Raw genomic sequence first — 15,704 nt, 5'->3', positions numbered from 1 at the left:
ACAGGCCCCAGAGACGCTGCTCCCCTGCACGGCATGCGCATGCGTGTCGAAGAGGAGCCACATTAGGAGAGCCGCTTCGGGGGTGCGGACAAGAGCCATGGTGGGAGGGGGAGGAGGGATAGGCCCACAGGAAGGATGGCTCGAAGCACCAGTCAGCTTCGCCTGGAGAAGCAAAGATGAAGGGCAGAGGCTACAGGAAGGCTGAGGGGACAGGCGGGAGGAAGCATCTGGAATGGGCCCAGCAGTGTGCTCCCTTGGCACCAGGCTTCAGCGGGGTCCAGAGCAGGTAAGCATGTGGGTGAAACAGTTCGTGCCTCCAGCCCACCCCTCTCCCCGCCACACTCGGCTGTCTCTGAACAGCCTTCCCCTTCGAGGTGTCCATTCCCAGAAGAGGCAACTCCCCCAAAGGTCCCCCACAGCAGGGAGTGTCTGTGGCCACAAACGCAGAGCATATCCTCAAGATAAAGCCTCTGGGCCTGCAGGCGGCGGGTCTTCCACCCTCTGAGCCCACCTGGGGAGAGGCCAGGGGCCCAAGGGCCCTTCGGAGCTGGTCATCTGTCCCCGTCACAGCACCGGCAGCGGCACAGACTCTCAGAGAAAGAAAGTCTGTGACTGCACTTTGGTAGGGCCACAGGGACACTGTCTTGGGAGGCTTAATGGAGGAAATATTAAATCAATGAAACCTCATTTCCAAGTTCGGTTTAGCAGCAGAATCCATTACCCTTATACTCACCCGCTCCCTTCCTCTAATAATACCGGGAAGGGGTTCAAAGGCATGATAACTGATCCTCCGGGTAGCGCATTCTATTCAATTACTGGGATTCTGAGTTTCCAAGCTAAAAGATATATACTCGTTTTGATTATAAAGAATCAACCCAAAAAGAATGCTGCTTTCTTTTCATTTTGCTGGAAATGCCACATAAATACAACAGTGGGTATTTGGCTCGGCTGAAACAGATGAGGGAAGTAACGCTGACAAAGGAGCTCAAATCAGTTCTGATTTCTCTCTCCTCATAAAAGAATTCCCAGCAATGGGAACAAAGTTGTATCTGATTGCCCCTGGAACTGCCGCCACTCAAAGCGGGCTCCGGCTCCCTCGTTCGCGCCCTGTCCCCAGGCCAGAGGAAGCAAAATTCAATCTCATTTCTTTTGTCACGTAAATCGTCAAGACCTAAGATAAATCCTGGTGCAACAGCAGAAACACAAAGCTCCAGGGAGCAATGGGGCAGGTCATTCCCACCAGCCAGCCCTCGGGACAGATACAGATCAAAACGCCAGTGACCCTGGCTGCAAAAGCTGACCTTTCCAGGTTCTCTGGTGAAATGCTAATGGTGAGGGGCTGAGCAGGACAGGGCTGGGCAGGGCAGGGCTGAGCAGGACAGGGCTGTGCTAAGCAGAGCAAGCCAGGGAAGAGTTGGACTGGGATGAGCAGGGCTGGGCAAGGCAGGGCAGGGCAGGGCTGGGCAGGGCTGGGCTGGGCAAGGCCAGGCAGGGCAGGACTGGACAGAGCAGGGAGGGGCTGGGCAGGGCTGGACTGGGCTGAGCAGGGCAGGGTTGGGCAGGGCAGGATTGGGCAGGGTGGGGCAGGGCTGGACTGGGCTAAGCAGGGCAATGCAGGACTGGGCAGGGCAGGGCAAGACTGGGCAGGGCTGGGCTCGACTGGGCTGAGCAGGGCAGACACAGCTCCCATGAAACCTTCAGTGCAAGACAGTAGGCTAGCTCAATGCTGTTGCCATGGCATTTTCCCCATTCAGAAAAGGCTGCCTCGAGCCTGGTGGAGGCTGGGGATGCCCAGAAGCCTGGACCCTGCTGGCAATGATAGCACTCTCCCCGGCTTGGTTTCTCGGTGCCCCCACCCCCACAGCCCGAAATCCCAGGCAGTCTTGCTGGCGGGAGCCTCACAATCCAGTGGCATGGTTTCTTGGCTGCTGCTGTCTACACTTTGATGTTAAATATAGAGACTTCAGAGCAGCCAGCACCAGAAGGCAAGAGGGCTGGCTTTAACATTTTGCATTCAGCAACATCCTTTTGGTGAGAATGGAGGAAAAAACAGCCAAATTATCTACCCCCCAACAATCAAGGGTGTGGGGAGGAGCCCAGAGGCAGTGGCACAAAGGAACAGCACAGGGTTGCTTCATGCCAGGTGTAGGGGAAGAGGAGAAGGGGGTTTGGGTGGGCAGGAAGCTCATCGGATAATATGCACCAATAACAGGAGATGAACCTTCTGGATTACTATACGCCAGTGAGGCAGGCTGGCATATACCAGTCAGGTGGAAAGAAAAATCAATCCTGACATTCTACACAGAGCCATTATTGTCTATTGCTTCAAATTCCTAACATGCTTTGTGAATGTTAATTGCAGCTGCTCCCCTTCCACTGGAGAGACAAGAGAATGAATTCCAAATACTCATCCCTATTTTATAGGATGTCCTTTTCTCTGACAGCTGTCCCTGCTCCTGTCTCACCCTTCCTCAAAGGAAGATAACAGGACAAGAAGAAGGGATACAAAGTACGTGTGGCCAGCCTGTAGACTATTATGAGGCAGCTTTCTAACTTTAAGGCAAAAGAAAGCCCCACGGTCCCCATGCCCTTTACTCAAGATTGGCAGAGCCTGGCATGTGCCATGCACTGCCCCTGCAGACGGAGAGAGGGCGATGATTAAGACTGTACCTTAAGAGGTCAGTCTAATGGGAGAGTGGAAGGTGGTGAGTTAAGATACGGTGAGCCGGAGCTGTGACAGAGGACAAGCACAGCACTCTGGGTGGCTTTGATACCTGTGCCCTGGTGCCAAGGAGCAGGGAGGAAATTAATGGCCCCCCGCACACACATTGTGACAGACAACAGCATGCTTCTTTAAGCAGAACATAAAGGTTGACAAGATAAGCCAGAGAGAACCAGCCAGTGGCTGTGTGGTCCCAGAGGAAGCTACTAAGCCTCTGTCTCTCACTCCCCAGCTAGAGATCACCAGGGGAGTGCAGGAGGTAGACCAGTGCTTCCCAAACTTGCCGGCAGGTTAGAATCGCCAGGATGCTAGAGAGCTAGCTAGCTATCAAGAGGCAGTGGGGGAGGGGAGACAGAGGGAGCGGGAGAGAGAAACCCAAGCAGACTCAGCACCAAGCACAGAGCCCCGTGTCGGGGCTCGATCTCACGCCCCTGAGATCACGACCTGAGCTGAAACCAAGAGTCGGATGCTTAACCGACTGCGCCCCCAGCAGCCCCTCACCAGGACAAGAAGCTTTTTCAAAGTATTCCTGCCTTGGTCCCACCTCACACCTTCTGATCAGAACCTCAAGGGCACACGGCCAGGTACACACATGCTCGAACAGCTCGCTGGGTGCCTCCAAGTGCAGCTGGCGCTGAGAACCCGGGGGAAGAAGCGCCAACATGGGTCATCCAGCCGACACAGTGGACCGCGCGGCTATGAAGTGCTGGACCGTGGGGACACAGTGGAAGGCAAGACAGTCTAGTCCCCGCCCTCATGAAGCTCCTGGCCCACAGGAGGACAAGGAGTCAAGTGACTCTGGCTCCAGTCCTGGCTTGGCCTCTGTTGATGCTGAGCTCTTGGGACTTATGCCGGTTTCTTCTCTGGGCATTAGATTTCCTGACAAGTGAGCTAACAGGCCCAGATGATCTCTGATCCTGACCCTCCTCATCCCCCACCCCGCTCTGACAGCATGTTGGCCTATGTGTACTTTTTCTTCTTCTTTGGCAATGGTGATTTTTTTTTTAAATTGTGGTAAGATGTATGTAACATAAAATTTACCATTTGAGCCATTTAAAAAAATATATTTTATCTATTTATTTGTCAGAGAGAGAGAGAGTGAGCGAGAGCACAAGCAGAGGGAGGAGCAGCAGGCAGAGAGAGAAGCAGGCTCCCCACGGAGCAAGGAGACTGATGCGGGACTTGACCCCAGGACCGTGGGATCATGACCTGAGCCAAAGGCAGATGCTTCACCGACTGAGCCACCCAGGCGTCCCCATCTGAGCCATTTTTAAGTGTACAGCTCAGTGGCGTGAAATACATTTCACATCGCTGTGCAACCCACCCCCCATCCACAGAACTCTTCATCTTCTCACAAACTGAAACTGTCCCGTTTCAACACTAACTGCCTGCTCCCCCCTCCCCCAAGCCCCTGGCAACCACCATTGTACTTTCTGTCTCCATGTACATGACAACTCTAAGAACTTCATATAAGTGGAAACACACAGTATTTCTTTTTTTGTGTCTGGCTTATCCCACTTAGTATAATGTCCTCAAGCCTCATCTACCTCGTAGCAGGTGTCAGAATTTCATTCCTTTTGAAGGCTGAATGATATTCCGTCCCACGTATATACCACATTTTGCTTATCTATTCGCCTGCGGGTAGATGCACGGCTTGTTCCCACCTTTTGGCTCCTATGAATGCTGCTAGGAACACGGTGTGCAAGCATCTGTTTGAGCCCCTCTCTTTTTTCCTTTCTTTCTTTCTCTTTCTTTCTTTCTTTCTTTCTTTCTTTCTTTCTTTCTTTCTTTCTTTCTTTCTAAGATTTTATTTATTCGCTTGAGAGAGTGAGTGATCGATCGAGCATGTGAGGGGAGGGGCAGAGGGTGAGAGAGAAGCAGAGCAGGGAGCCCGATGCAGGGATCGACTCCCAGGACCCTGAGATCATGACCTGAGCTGAAGGCTTAACCATCTGAGCCACCCAGGCGCCCCCGAGCCCCTTCTTTCTATTCTTTTGGGTATATACCCAGAAGTGGAATTACTGGATCTTATGATAATACTATGTTTAACTGTTTAAAAACCACCAAACTGCGTTCCACAGAAGCAGCTTACATTCCCACCAGCAACGGACAACGGTTCCAACTTCTCTACGTCCTCGCCAACACCTGTTATTTTATATCTCACTGTGGTTCTGATGCGTACTTCCTAATGACTTAGCACTGTTGAGCATCTTTTCACATGTTCATTGACCATCTATTTATCTTCTTTGGGTGAATGTCTATTCGAGTCAATTTCTGAATGAGGTAGCCTTGCTGAATTTGTTTATTGGTTCTGACAGGGTTCTTTTTCACAAAATCTTCAAGGTTTATTTCTACACATAAGGTCATGTCATTTTGTTATCAAATTGCAAAAGTTCTTTACATATTCTGGATACTAATCCTTTATCAGATGTATATTTTGCAAATATTTTCTCCCATTCTGTAGGTTGTCTTTTTACTCTCTTGATAATGTCTTTTGATGCACAAAAGTTCCTAATTTTGATGAAGTCCAATTTACCTATTTTTTTCTTTTGTTGCCTATGCTTTTGGTATGATAGCCAAGAAATCACTGCTAAATCCAACATTATTATACTTTTTCCCTGTAGTTTTCTTCATTTTTTAAAAAAGATTTAATTAATTAATGTATCTGAGAGAGAGGGGGCGCTAGTGGAAGGAGGGGTAGGGGGAGAGAATCTTCAAGCAGACTCCCCAGTGAGCACAGGGCCCAACTTGGGGCTCGATCCCACAACACTTGAGATCTTGACCTGAGCAGAAATCAAGACTCAGACGCTTAATTGACTGAGCCACCCAGGCGCCCCTCCCTGTGTTTAGGTCTTTGATCTATTTGAATTTTCCTGTGGAATAAGGTAAAGATCCAACTTCATTCTTGAGTGCGTGCATATCCAGTTTTCCCAGCACCATCTGTTGAAAAGACTGTCCTTTCCCCACTGAAAGGTCTTGGCACCCTTGTTGAAAATCAACTGACCATATGTGAGAGGATTCATTTCTGGGCTTTCTATTCTGTTCCATTGGTCTATATCTGTCTTTACACCAGTACCACACTGTTCACTGTTTTGATTACTGTGAGTTTTGAAATCAAAAGTATGAATCCTCCAACTGCCTTGCCTCTTCAAGGTTTTTTAATTATTTGGAGTCCCTTGAGATTCTATAAGAATTTTAGATTGGATTTTTCTATTTCTGCAAAAAATACTGGTGGATTTTGATTAGGGCCGCATTGAATCTGTAGACCATTTTGGGTAGTATTGTCATCTTAAAAATATTAAGTGTTCTATCCATGAATATGGGATGTCTTTCCATTTATTTATGTCTTCTTTAATTTCTCTCAGTGTAGTTTTCAGTGTACAAGACTTCTGCCTCTTTGATAATTCCTAAGGATTTTATTCTTTTTGATGCTATTATAAATGGAATTTCTTTTCTTAATTCCCTTTTTAGATTGTTCATTGTATAGAACAGCTGACTCACGAGTATTGATTTTGTACCCTTCGACTTCCAAATCTGCATCGTTCTCATGGTTTTTTTTCCCCATGAAATCTTCAGGGTTTTCTACACATTAGGTCATGTCATCTGCAAACAGAGATAACATTATTTTTTCCTTTCCCATTTGGATGCTTTTTCTTTTTTAAGTAGGCTTCCACACCCAGCATGGAGCCCAGTGAGGGGCTTGAACTCACAACTGAGAGATCAAGACCTGAGCTGAGATCAAGAGTCAGATGCTTAGCCAATTGAGCCACCCAGGTGCCCCATTTGGATGCTTTTTGTTACTTTTTCCTCCCTAATTGCTCTGGCTAGAACTTCCAGTACTATGTGAAAGAGAAGTGGTGAAAGCGGGCATCCTTGGGCTAACATACACTTTTATAAAACCTGATCATACAATGTTAAGAGCAAGCATAGCTGAAGAGAAGACCCCCATCTGGGTCCTCACTGCACGGAAAGTAGGTTATCTGCTGGGGGAAGGGTGCATAAAAGCAGGAAGCACATCAGGATCCAGAGGACTTTGCAAGCCAAGGGGCTTTGTATATCTGCATCCAGCCCCAAGGAAATCACTTTAGACTTCCCTGGTTTGAAAGCCTTCACACCAGCCAACTTGCCCATGCTTAGCTCCAATCCCATATCCTCTCCAGAGGCTCCTTCCATACCATCTCCTGCTGATGCCCGGTGATAAGCTTTCCAGCACTTGAAGGCATAATCTATGCAAGGATCAAGCTTTCAAGAACATTCTAATGCTGTTCTAAGAGTTTCTTCCAGGGGCGCCTGGCTGGCTCAGTCAGAGGTGCATGTGACTCTTGATCTTGGCCTTATGAGTTAGAGTCCCACACTGGGTGCAAAGGTGATGAAACTTGAAGGAAAAAAAAAAAGAGTTTCTTCCAATATTACTGGCTTAATGAGCCATGAGTATAGTCTTGGCTCGATATCTAAACCGGAAGCTGCACGAAGGCAGGACATCTTCGGTTCCTCAGGAGGGTCCATCCAACCTTATGCTGACGAGGGTCTTTCAGAAGTAAGATGATGATGGTAAACCCTTTCGAGGCCCCTGGGTGATAGGCACTGGGCAGTCTGACTAGAGTTGAAGTAGGTTCCCAGCTGTCTCCATGTTCTCGCTTTGGACTCAGAAACAGGAGGAAAGGACACCAAAGTGGAGAACACGAACCGGGGGTCTGAACGCAGACTTTGGTGGATCCTACTTCTGCCAATTACCGTGTGACCCCAGGGCAGTCATCCGACCTGTCCAAGCCTTTCCGTCATCTGTAAAATGTGATGATAATAACAGCACTTTTCTCACATAGTTGTTGTGAGGCTAAACTGAACAACATACAACAAAGCGGGTGACAGAGCCTCTAATACAGAGTTACATTCCTCCACAGGCCATGATAATCACTGTTCCTTTTATTATGACTACAGCTCCTGTGAAAGAGATCCTGCCAGAGCTCCCCCCCCCACCCCCGCGCCCCTTCCTTCAGCATTCCTGTATCACCACTGCCACCTACAGGTAAGTAGCTATCCACAGTCTGTGCCTGACCCATCCAGTGCCCCAGGACCCTGCAAGGAGCTCCAGCCTTTCTGATTGTTGTTTCTGAGCCAAGAGAGCCCCATGCCCAGAAGCCACAAGGGGCTCCCGTTCCAGAAGGAAGCCCCCAGACAGCTCGGCCAATCTACAAGGTAAAGAAACAGCCACGGCACAATTTCCTGAGGAGTCCGAATGTTAAAACTTCAAGAGTAAGTTAGAGCGCATCTAGTAAGAAGATTCCCCGTGAGTTGCTCAAAACAGATGTCACATTTCCTGGACTTTAAGTAGGGTCTGGGGGAGGAGAGAGAGGACACCATGCTGCTGCTAGCTTCCCACCGACAGCTTCTTGCCCTCAAAGCTAGCATGGAACGACTGATCGCAAGTCTTCACAAAAATAGCTCCCCTTTCCTTCTCTCTCTCTCTCTCTCTCTCTCTCTCTCTCTCTCTCACACACACACACACACACACACACACACACAGGCACACACAATGGAGAAGCAGAAGGGAGAATGAAAACCAAAGTCTACCAAGCACAACTTTCTGTTTGGGCCAGGTTCTTCACTTACATTATCTTATTTAATCCTTCCTTCCCCTTCTTGGCAGGTTACCCCCATTCTAATAGATGAGGAATATAAAGCCCAGATTGGTGACTGGCCCCACAGTCCACAGCTGGCAAGCAGCAGCACTACCAACCACATGATTCCCACCTTTCTGGTAGACCTAATCTTGGACTCGGATCCATCCTTAGAGGATGGAGGGGCAAAGAAGACCCTGGCCTCAAGAGCAGACGGGTCCAGAGATCCTGGACGCTGACTCCCCCGACTCCGCAGGCAGAAGTGTAAAACAGTGCTGATGAAAGGTCAGGTCAAATTAGCTGCTGGATCGGCCTTCTCCCTTGTTCTTCTTTTCTTATTAATAAACTTTTAATACCAGGGGCGCCTGGGTGGCACAGCGGTTAAGCGTCTGCCTTCAGCTCAGGGCGTGATCCCGGCGTTATGGGATCGAGCCCCACATCAGGCTCCTCCGCTATGAGCCTGCTTCTTCCTCTCTCGCTGGCTGTCTCTATCTCTGTCAAATAAATAAATAAAATCTTTAAAAAAAAAAACAAACTTTTAATACCGGCATAATTGTAGATGGATGGAAAAGTCGCAAAGATCGTACAAAGGGTCCCCATACGCCCTTCTCTTGGTTTCTGCTAATGTTCACATCTTACATAACCACTGGTCATTTGTCAAAACTAAAAATTACCATTGGCACAGTACTAAGGACTAAACTCCAGCCTTGACTCGGATTTCTCCAGTCTCTCCACTCACGCCCCTTTCTGTCCATGATCCAATCCAGAATACCACACAGCCTTTGGTTTCCCCTCTTTTTAGTCTTCTGTTTTCTTTACAGACTGACAAACTCACAAAATCATGCACTTACTCTCCTGTCTGGAGAGCTCAATTCCAAAGGGCAGCCCTGTATGAGCCACAATTCCATACCCCGGCCTAATTAGGACACCACATCCTCCCACTCCCCAAACAAAGGAGTCCTTCAGGCCAGCCAAACAACAGAGAAAATAGAAGCTTGTTAGCCACACAGGCCCGGGGCTGCTGATCCAAGTTCTTTTTTAACTGGAATTCCCTTGAGAGGGATCCACAGATTTAAAATGCATTTGGGGTGTGTTCTCTAGAAGCACTAGATGGTCTGATGTATTCTCTCCTTTGTACTTACTGGAATATTTTACGTGTGGAGTAAATGAGTGTGTGAGGGGAGCTGCGGGAAGACATGGATTTAGGGCTGGGATGGCACTGGGCAACGAGGGCCCGAGAACAAGTCTCTGCAGGAGCCAGGCCCAGGCCAGGAGGAGGGTGTGGTGGTGGGCCCGGCCCAGCCTGGCCAGCCCAGCCGACTGCCCTCTCTAATAGCCAGGCAGGTGGGCCAGTCCACCAGGAAGATAAAAGATCCTCAGGGAACTGGCGCTCAGGTCAGAGAGGCCTTAAAGTAGAGCGGGTATGTTGCCGATTTCTTCTTCCTCATAGTGCCTCGGAGGGGACTGTTCTCCTTGCTCACGTGCACTCTGCGAGCAGAGAGGGGTGCCGGCAAGCGTCACTGCGCGCTGCCCCAGTCCAAGCCCCTGCTCTAGCTACTCCTGATTACGGAAACAGACATGCTCAGAAGGGGCTAAATGCCAGTCCTAGGGGAGCAGGAACATGCAAAGGCCATCCAAAGGCTTTCCAGTTTAATTCAAACTACCGAGAGGCCTCTCGGTGCCGGGCATGGTGCTAGAGCGGGCCAGAAAACATATGCAAGAGGGAGCCCCTGCCCTTAAGGAGGGTCACCAGGCAGGAGACTGGCAGATAAGCAGCCGGTACAGAATATGACGAGTGTTATAACAGGAGGAGGGGGGGACGAGAAAAAGGACTGATGGGCAACAGATGACGGAGGAATAGTTAATCGTGCTGGAGAGGGGGGAGGGAGGGCCTATGAAAGCTAAGGAAAGGACCTGGTGAAATGAAAGAACAGAACTTTGGAGGAGGAGGAGGGGTCCTCGCAGGCATCATGAGGGGGCTGCGCAGACATGTGAAGGCGTGCCAGGGCCGGGATGGAAACGCCAGGATGTGGGGAAGGGAAGCAGGGAGAGGAGGCCAGCTGGGAGAGCCCTTTCATTTTCTGTAAGGAGTCTGGGCTGTCTGCAGGAGGCAATGGACAGGGCTTTTCAACAGGAGTGACAAGAATATTTGTGCTTGACACAAATCACTCTGGTGACAGCACGGGGGCTGTACCGGAGCCAAGAGACTGCAGGCAGGAAGCAGGGCCAGGGCACCAGACCTGCTCGGCGGAGAAGGGAGACAGGACAGCATCTGGTCAAGGGCATGGTCATGAAGTGGACGTTTGACGGGTCAGTCCCGGCTCATTTGACCCTGGGCAATTTCTTGAACTGTCTGAACTACAGTTTAGTTACCCATGAAATGGGCCAAACAGCTGTTCCTCCTCAACAGGACGGTCGTGAAGATTAAAGGAGCGAATGATATAGAACACGAAATGGGGACCCCGCACACAGGGAGTGTGTGACAAACACAAACGATGATTTTTTAACACGTGCCTGAAGCGGACTGGACCTTGGGAAAGACTGATTACGTGTGGGGAGGGCAGAAGGGGGGGGCCACTGTCTCCCAGACTTTTATAGCAGCCTCCAGGCAGAGGCTGCGGCGGCCACCCTAAGTTCCTCCCAGAGGCACCACGAAACGGCCGCGTTCTGTTGGCGAGGCACCAATCAGCCCAGGAGACCAGCCAGAGACCACAGGCATCACCCTGAGCCAAGCTAAAAAGCAATGTCTCCTTTCTGCCTCAAAGAGCGATTACAAAATTCCAAGCCGGGAGAAAGACTCCCCAAAGTTCCCCCAGGCTCACACCTGCTGTGCTCAGTAAAGCCAGAGTGCTTTGACTAACTCCTGCAAAGAGCTGTCCTTCAGAACTAGGTAAAGAGAAACACTCTCCTTGCCACCATCATAGCATTTGCAGTATTCAAAGGCATTTGTGGGGAGCAGTCAAAGCGACCCATCAGAGTAAGGCTCAACTATCAGCTGGTTTTCCCATCCGGAGGCCTCGTCTTAGAAGGAAGCGCAGCGACTAAAAAAACGCCCATGGTAAAACAGTAAAGTGAAATTCTTACTCTTAAATGAACACACTTTTAACAGAATAATACCCACTGCTGGGAAAGCTGATGTGAAACCAGCTCATGACATTACTGAAGGTAGCATACATTTAAGAACTCTTTGGAAAAACAACTAGGGCAACAGATACCAGGGGGTATGCTGTAAAAGGTTTTAGTTCTTTTCCTTTGACCTCATAATCTCTTTAGGACCCCTCTTAAAGAAACATTGCCAAGGAAAAAGCTACACAACCCAGCAATTCCCCTCACTGGTATACACACCCAACAGAGGTGAAAACGTGTATCCACACAAAAACTTGCACATGAATGTTCACTGCAGCATTATTCTAGTAGCCAAAAAGCTGGAACCACCCAAATGTCATCAGGTGATGCCTAGATAACCAAACCACGGTATATCCATACAATGGAATTGTATTTGGCAATACAAAGGAATGAAATTCGGGTATGTGCTCCAACGGGCGGATGAACTTTGAAAACATTATGCCAAGTGAGAGAAGCCAAACACAGAAGCACAAATACTGTATGACCGCACTTCTGTGAGGTATCTAGGCTAGTCAAATTCATACAGACAGAAAGCAGAAGGGTCGTTGCCAGGGGCAGCAGGGAGGGAAACGGGGACTCAGCGTTGAGTGGGGACAGGATTTCAGTTGGGGAAGAGGAGAAAGTTCTGGAGATGGATGGTGGAAGCGGTTGTACGATAATGTGAATGTACTTCGTGTCACTGAACTATACACTCAAGAACGGTTAAAATCGTACATTTTATGTTAAACGTATTTTATCACACTATTTTTAAATGGGAAGGAAAGACCACAGGTTGTATGATTCCATTTATACGACGTATCCAGAAGAGGCAAATCCTTATAGAGACAGACGTAGATTAGCGGTTGCCTAGGGTGGAGGGAGACGGGAAGTGATCGCTACTGGGTATGGGATGATGACAATGCCCTAACATTGGTAGTAGTGATGGTTGGACACCCTGAAAATACACTAAAAACCCTTGACTTGTACACTTTAAGTGGGTGATTTGCATAGTATGCGAATTATGTCTCACCAAAGCTGCTGGAGAAAGGGGGAAAAGCTACGCACAGGAACACGTTCAATGTTGTATTATTTAAAATTCATAAAACTTCTCAAATATGAAATAACAAAAGGATGCCTAAGTAAATTATGGTATATTTATCAACTCGACTGAATATTATACGGCCATTATTAAAGTCATATAGAAACAGTTTGTGATGGCATAAAGAAAAAACACAAAATTGTTAAAAAAAAAAAAGATGCACATGGATAATGCCTGGAAGAGAAAGAGAAAAAAGTGAAAATAATGTGTTGAAGCATCTGGCACAGAGGCAAATCTTTAAAAATTTGTTCTGCTATTATTGTTTTACGAACAAAGAATGGGGCTATTGTATTGCAACAGACTAAGAAATAAAATGGCAAACTCGTAACCAAAACTAAAATCCAGTTATTTAAATTCTGCCATCAAAAAGAGCCAGGCACCAGGCATAAGACTGTCCTGAACATAAGAAAGCCTTTTTATTGACTCTAAAGACTATCTTTCTCCAAAAATAAAAGCCCTCTTACCCCAGTATCTTCCAAAAGGCATTTTTATCCTGGCCAGGCCTCCCTATTCACTCCCCCTAGCCCTAGAGTGGGTTACTCATGACTTGTTTTTTTCACCACCTGGTAGGGTCCGTCCCCAGCTAGTCAGGAAGGAGCAAACAGAGAGCCAATCTGAGCTGGTAAAGGGGAGAGGCGGACATAATATACACATGTGATTAGCATTCCAAAGACAAATACAACAGGGTTCTGAATCATCTGGGAAATTGCTCCTATCCATCAACATAGAAAAATCGGGAATATCAACAGTGAGAACAAACAGGGAGATTACATTTAAATGTAACCATATTTAAATATGAAGAAGAGACCAGACACAGCGTGTGTTCCTACTTGTACAATATTCAGAGCTAACAGACTTATCACACACAGGTTGTATAACTTATTAATGACAACGTGACTTTAAACAGTGGTTCTAACTGGGTCACCTTGAATAATACCAAACAAAGCCTGCCAAGGGAAACATGCAAATAAGATGATCATGTGGGGAATCCAGTGGGGACTGGGCATTTTCCTAGCATCTTGGAATTTTTACGGTAGAAAAAAGAATCACAGTATCTATGGAACCTCCTCAGCACTGGAGAAAACAGCATGACGGCATCTCGTTCCTCAGCGGAGTGGAGTCCAAAGGGAGAAATGAGCGTGACGTCTCCCACGCATCACACCAAGGCAAGCCGGTGTGTGCATACGGCGGTACAGTCAGATTGACTGGAGGGAGCCTGAGCCACGGGTGGGTAGTACCCACCGCCCCGCGCCGCACAAATCACAGCAGACAAGCAGCAGAAGGCCCTGGAAAGCGGCCTCTCTCCCTCCCTCTGAGGCCAGGACCTGCAGTCAGAGCACCGCTTTCCAGAAAGAAATGCCCACCTCGGAACGGCAGGGCAAGTGAAAGCTTCCCTGGTGCACACGCGGGTGCAAACCACCATTTGGCCTCCCAAGAGTGGCCACAGCAAATGGCAGGCAATCTCAAACTTTCAGGTGATGGCTAGATATTTTAGGATATTAAGAATTAACTTTTTAGATGTGATAAGGAAGCTTTTAAAAGATGCCTTATCCTTTAGGAATAAATACACACTTAGGTATTTATAAACGGAATTATATGATGTCCGGGGTTCGCCGCAAGATAATCCAGGGAAGGAGATGGGGTGGGGGAGGCGGGTGTGGATAACCTGAAACAGCCATGAGTTGATAATTGTTGAAACTCGCTGACAGATACGACGCGAGTTCATTATAATGGTCTTTCTCTTTTTGCACATGTTGGAACTTTCCCATAATCAAAAGAAAAAAAAGTTCAGTAGGAAAGGCATAAAACCATTCCTAACTTTGACCCAGCAATACACCCCTGAAGAAATAAGGGGGGAGGGGAGAGCTGATTCTGCAAAGTGGCCTAATTGTGAAAAAACTCTGTTACTCCCAACAAACGAGAGGATGGCTGAGCAACGGGGGTACATCAATAAGGCAGAAATGCTACGTGGCTTTTTAAAATGATAAATACTTTGGCCTAGTCGCTAAGTGGAAATCGGTACAGGAATGCTAAGTGAGAAACAGGCAGCTACCGTATTAGCTGCATACTAATCACCACAAGGTAAAATGCGTGCTCACATAATGGAAAGGGTCAAAAGAGAACACAGGAGGCTCCCTCCTTCCTTTACCTTCCAGCTCCACCGCCTCGTCTCAGTCGAGGCCCCGACACCCCGCACGCACACCCCGCACGCACGTGAACACACCCGCTGAATTAATTGCACTCTTCTGGGACCCGCAGCCTGCGCTCGCAGATTCTCCTCCCGCTCCTATCACCATGCAGTGGCCCCTCCTGGACCTGCCTTCCCCCACAGACCTGGAATCCTATCAGCACACAGTAGGTATTCAATAAATGCTTGTCCATCGGCATAGAATACCCATCGCTTGCCGTCTGTTTTGCTTTGTTTACTGGCTTTTTTTCTGTAGAGCTATTCATACTCACAGGAACCATTCAGGAAAGGCATTCCTCAGTGATTATCAGAGAACAAAGCTTCTATTTCTGATTCACACAGTGCTGCTGCGACTGTGGGCTCGTGGGCTCGTGGAGAGAGCAAGGCAAAACAAAATCCAGTGACTTCCGGTCCGGAGCCTCCCTGGACCACAGAGAAAAGCCTCATTTTGTTCGGCGAGCTTGTCAGAAGTCTCATGGCTATGGTTCCTAATACCAAGTCCGGAGAGGCTGCCCAAGTACAGCATGGAGCACACAGGCCTTTCCTCAGCCACTTGAAAGGGGGACGCTGCGTGGCTGCTCTCAGTGGCTGGTGCAGTGGTCAAGGGCAGGAGCAAGAGCACAGCTGGGAAACATCAAAGCTGGAGATGGCCCTGGGGTTTCAGGGGCTCTGCGGGTGGCTGCCCAGCCAGCCCCACCACCTGCCAGGGCCGGCTCCCACCCAGTCTGGGTGTTTCTCCATCCCTCTGCTTGGAGCAGCAGGCTCTGGGGGAAGTGATTTGATAGGGATATTCAAAAATGTGGGGAAGAAATCCATAGAAGGTCATTTTTCATGCCAGTGTTTCTGAACTCTTTTTGGATCACATGTTAAAGAAAGAATATATTCCCTCTGAGGATCTGGTAAGATCTTTCCAGAAAAGTGCACACACATACACAATTCTGAACAACTTTCAACAGGTTCTTCGAGAACCCC

The 15,704-nt window shown here is 48.5% G+C and overlaps 1 protein-coding gene across 10 annotated transcripts in view; it reads right to left on the bottom strand.

The window, feature by feature from the left end:
* Positions 1–15,704, bottom strand: part of TOM1L2 (target of myb1 like 2 membrane trafficking protein) — a 111,089-nt gene that overhangs the window by 56,035 nt on the left and 39,350 nt on the right. The window contains exon 1 of one of the 10 annotated variants that reach the window (XM_045778274.2): positions 3,315–3,464. The exons of 8 other annotated variants lie outside the window; for them this stretch is intronic. The gene's annotated coding sequence lies outside the window, so the exon portion shown is untranslated. Of the gene's footprint in view, positions 1–3,273; positions 3,465–15,704 lie in introns of those variants that run through there. One more of the 10 variants, XM_045778273.2, reaches the window with a different exon arrangement.

The sequence above is a fragment of the Ursus americanus genome, chromosome 14 (assembly GCF_024610735.1).
Source record: "Ursus americanus isolate L20-20 chromosome 14, mUrsAme1.1.p, whole genome shotgun sequence".
Lineage (NCBI taxonomy): Eukaryota > Metazoa > Chordata > Mammalia > Carnivora > Ursidae > Ursus > Ursus americanus.
The sequence above is the reverse complement of the archived record's forward strand: the minus strand, read 5'-3'. Positions and strand labels throughout refer to the sequence as shown.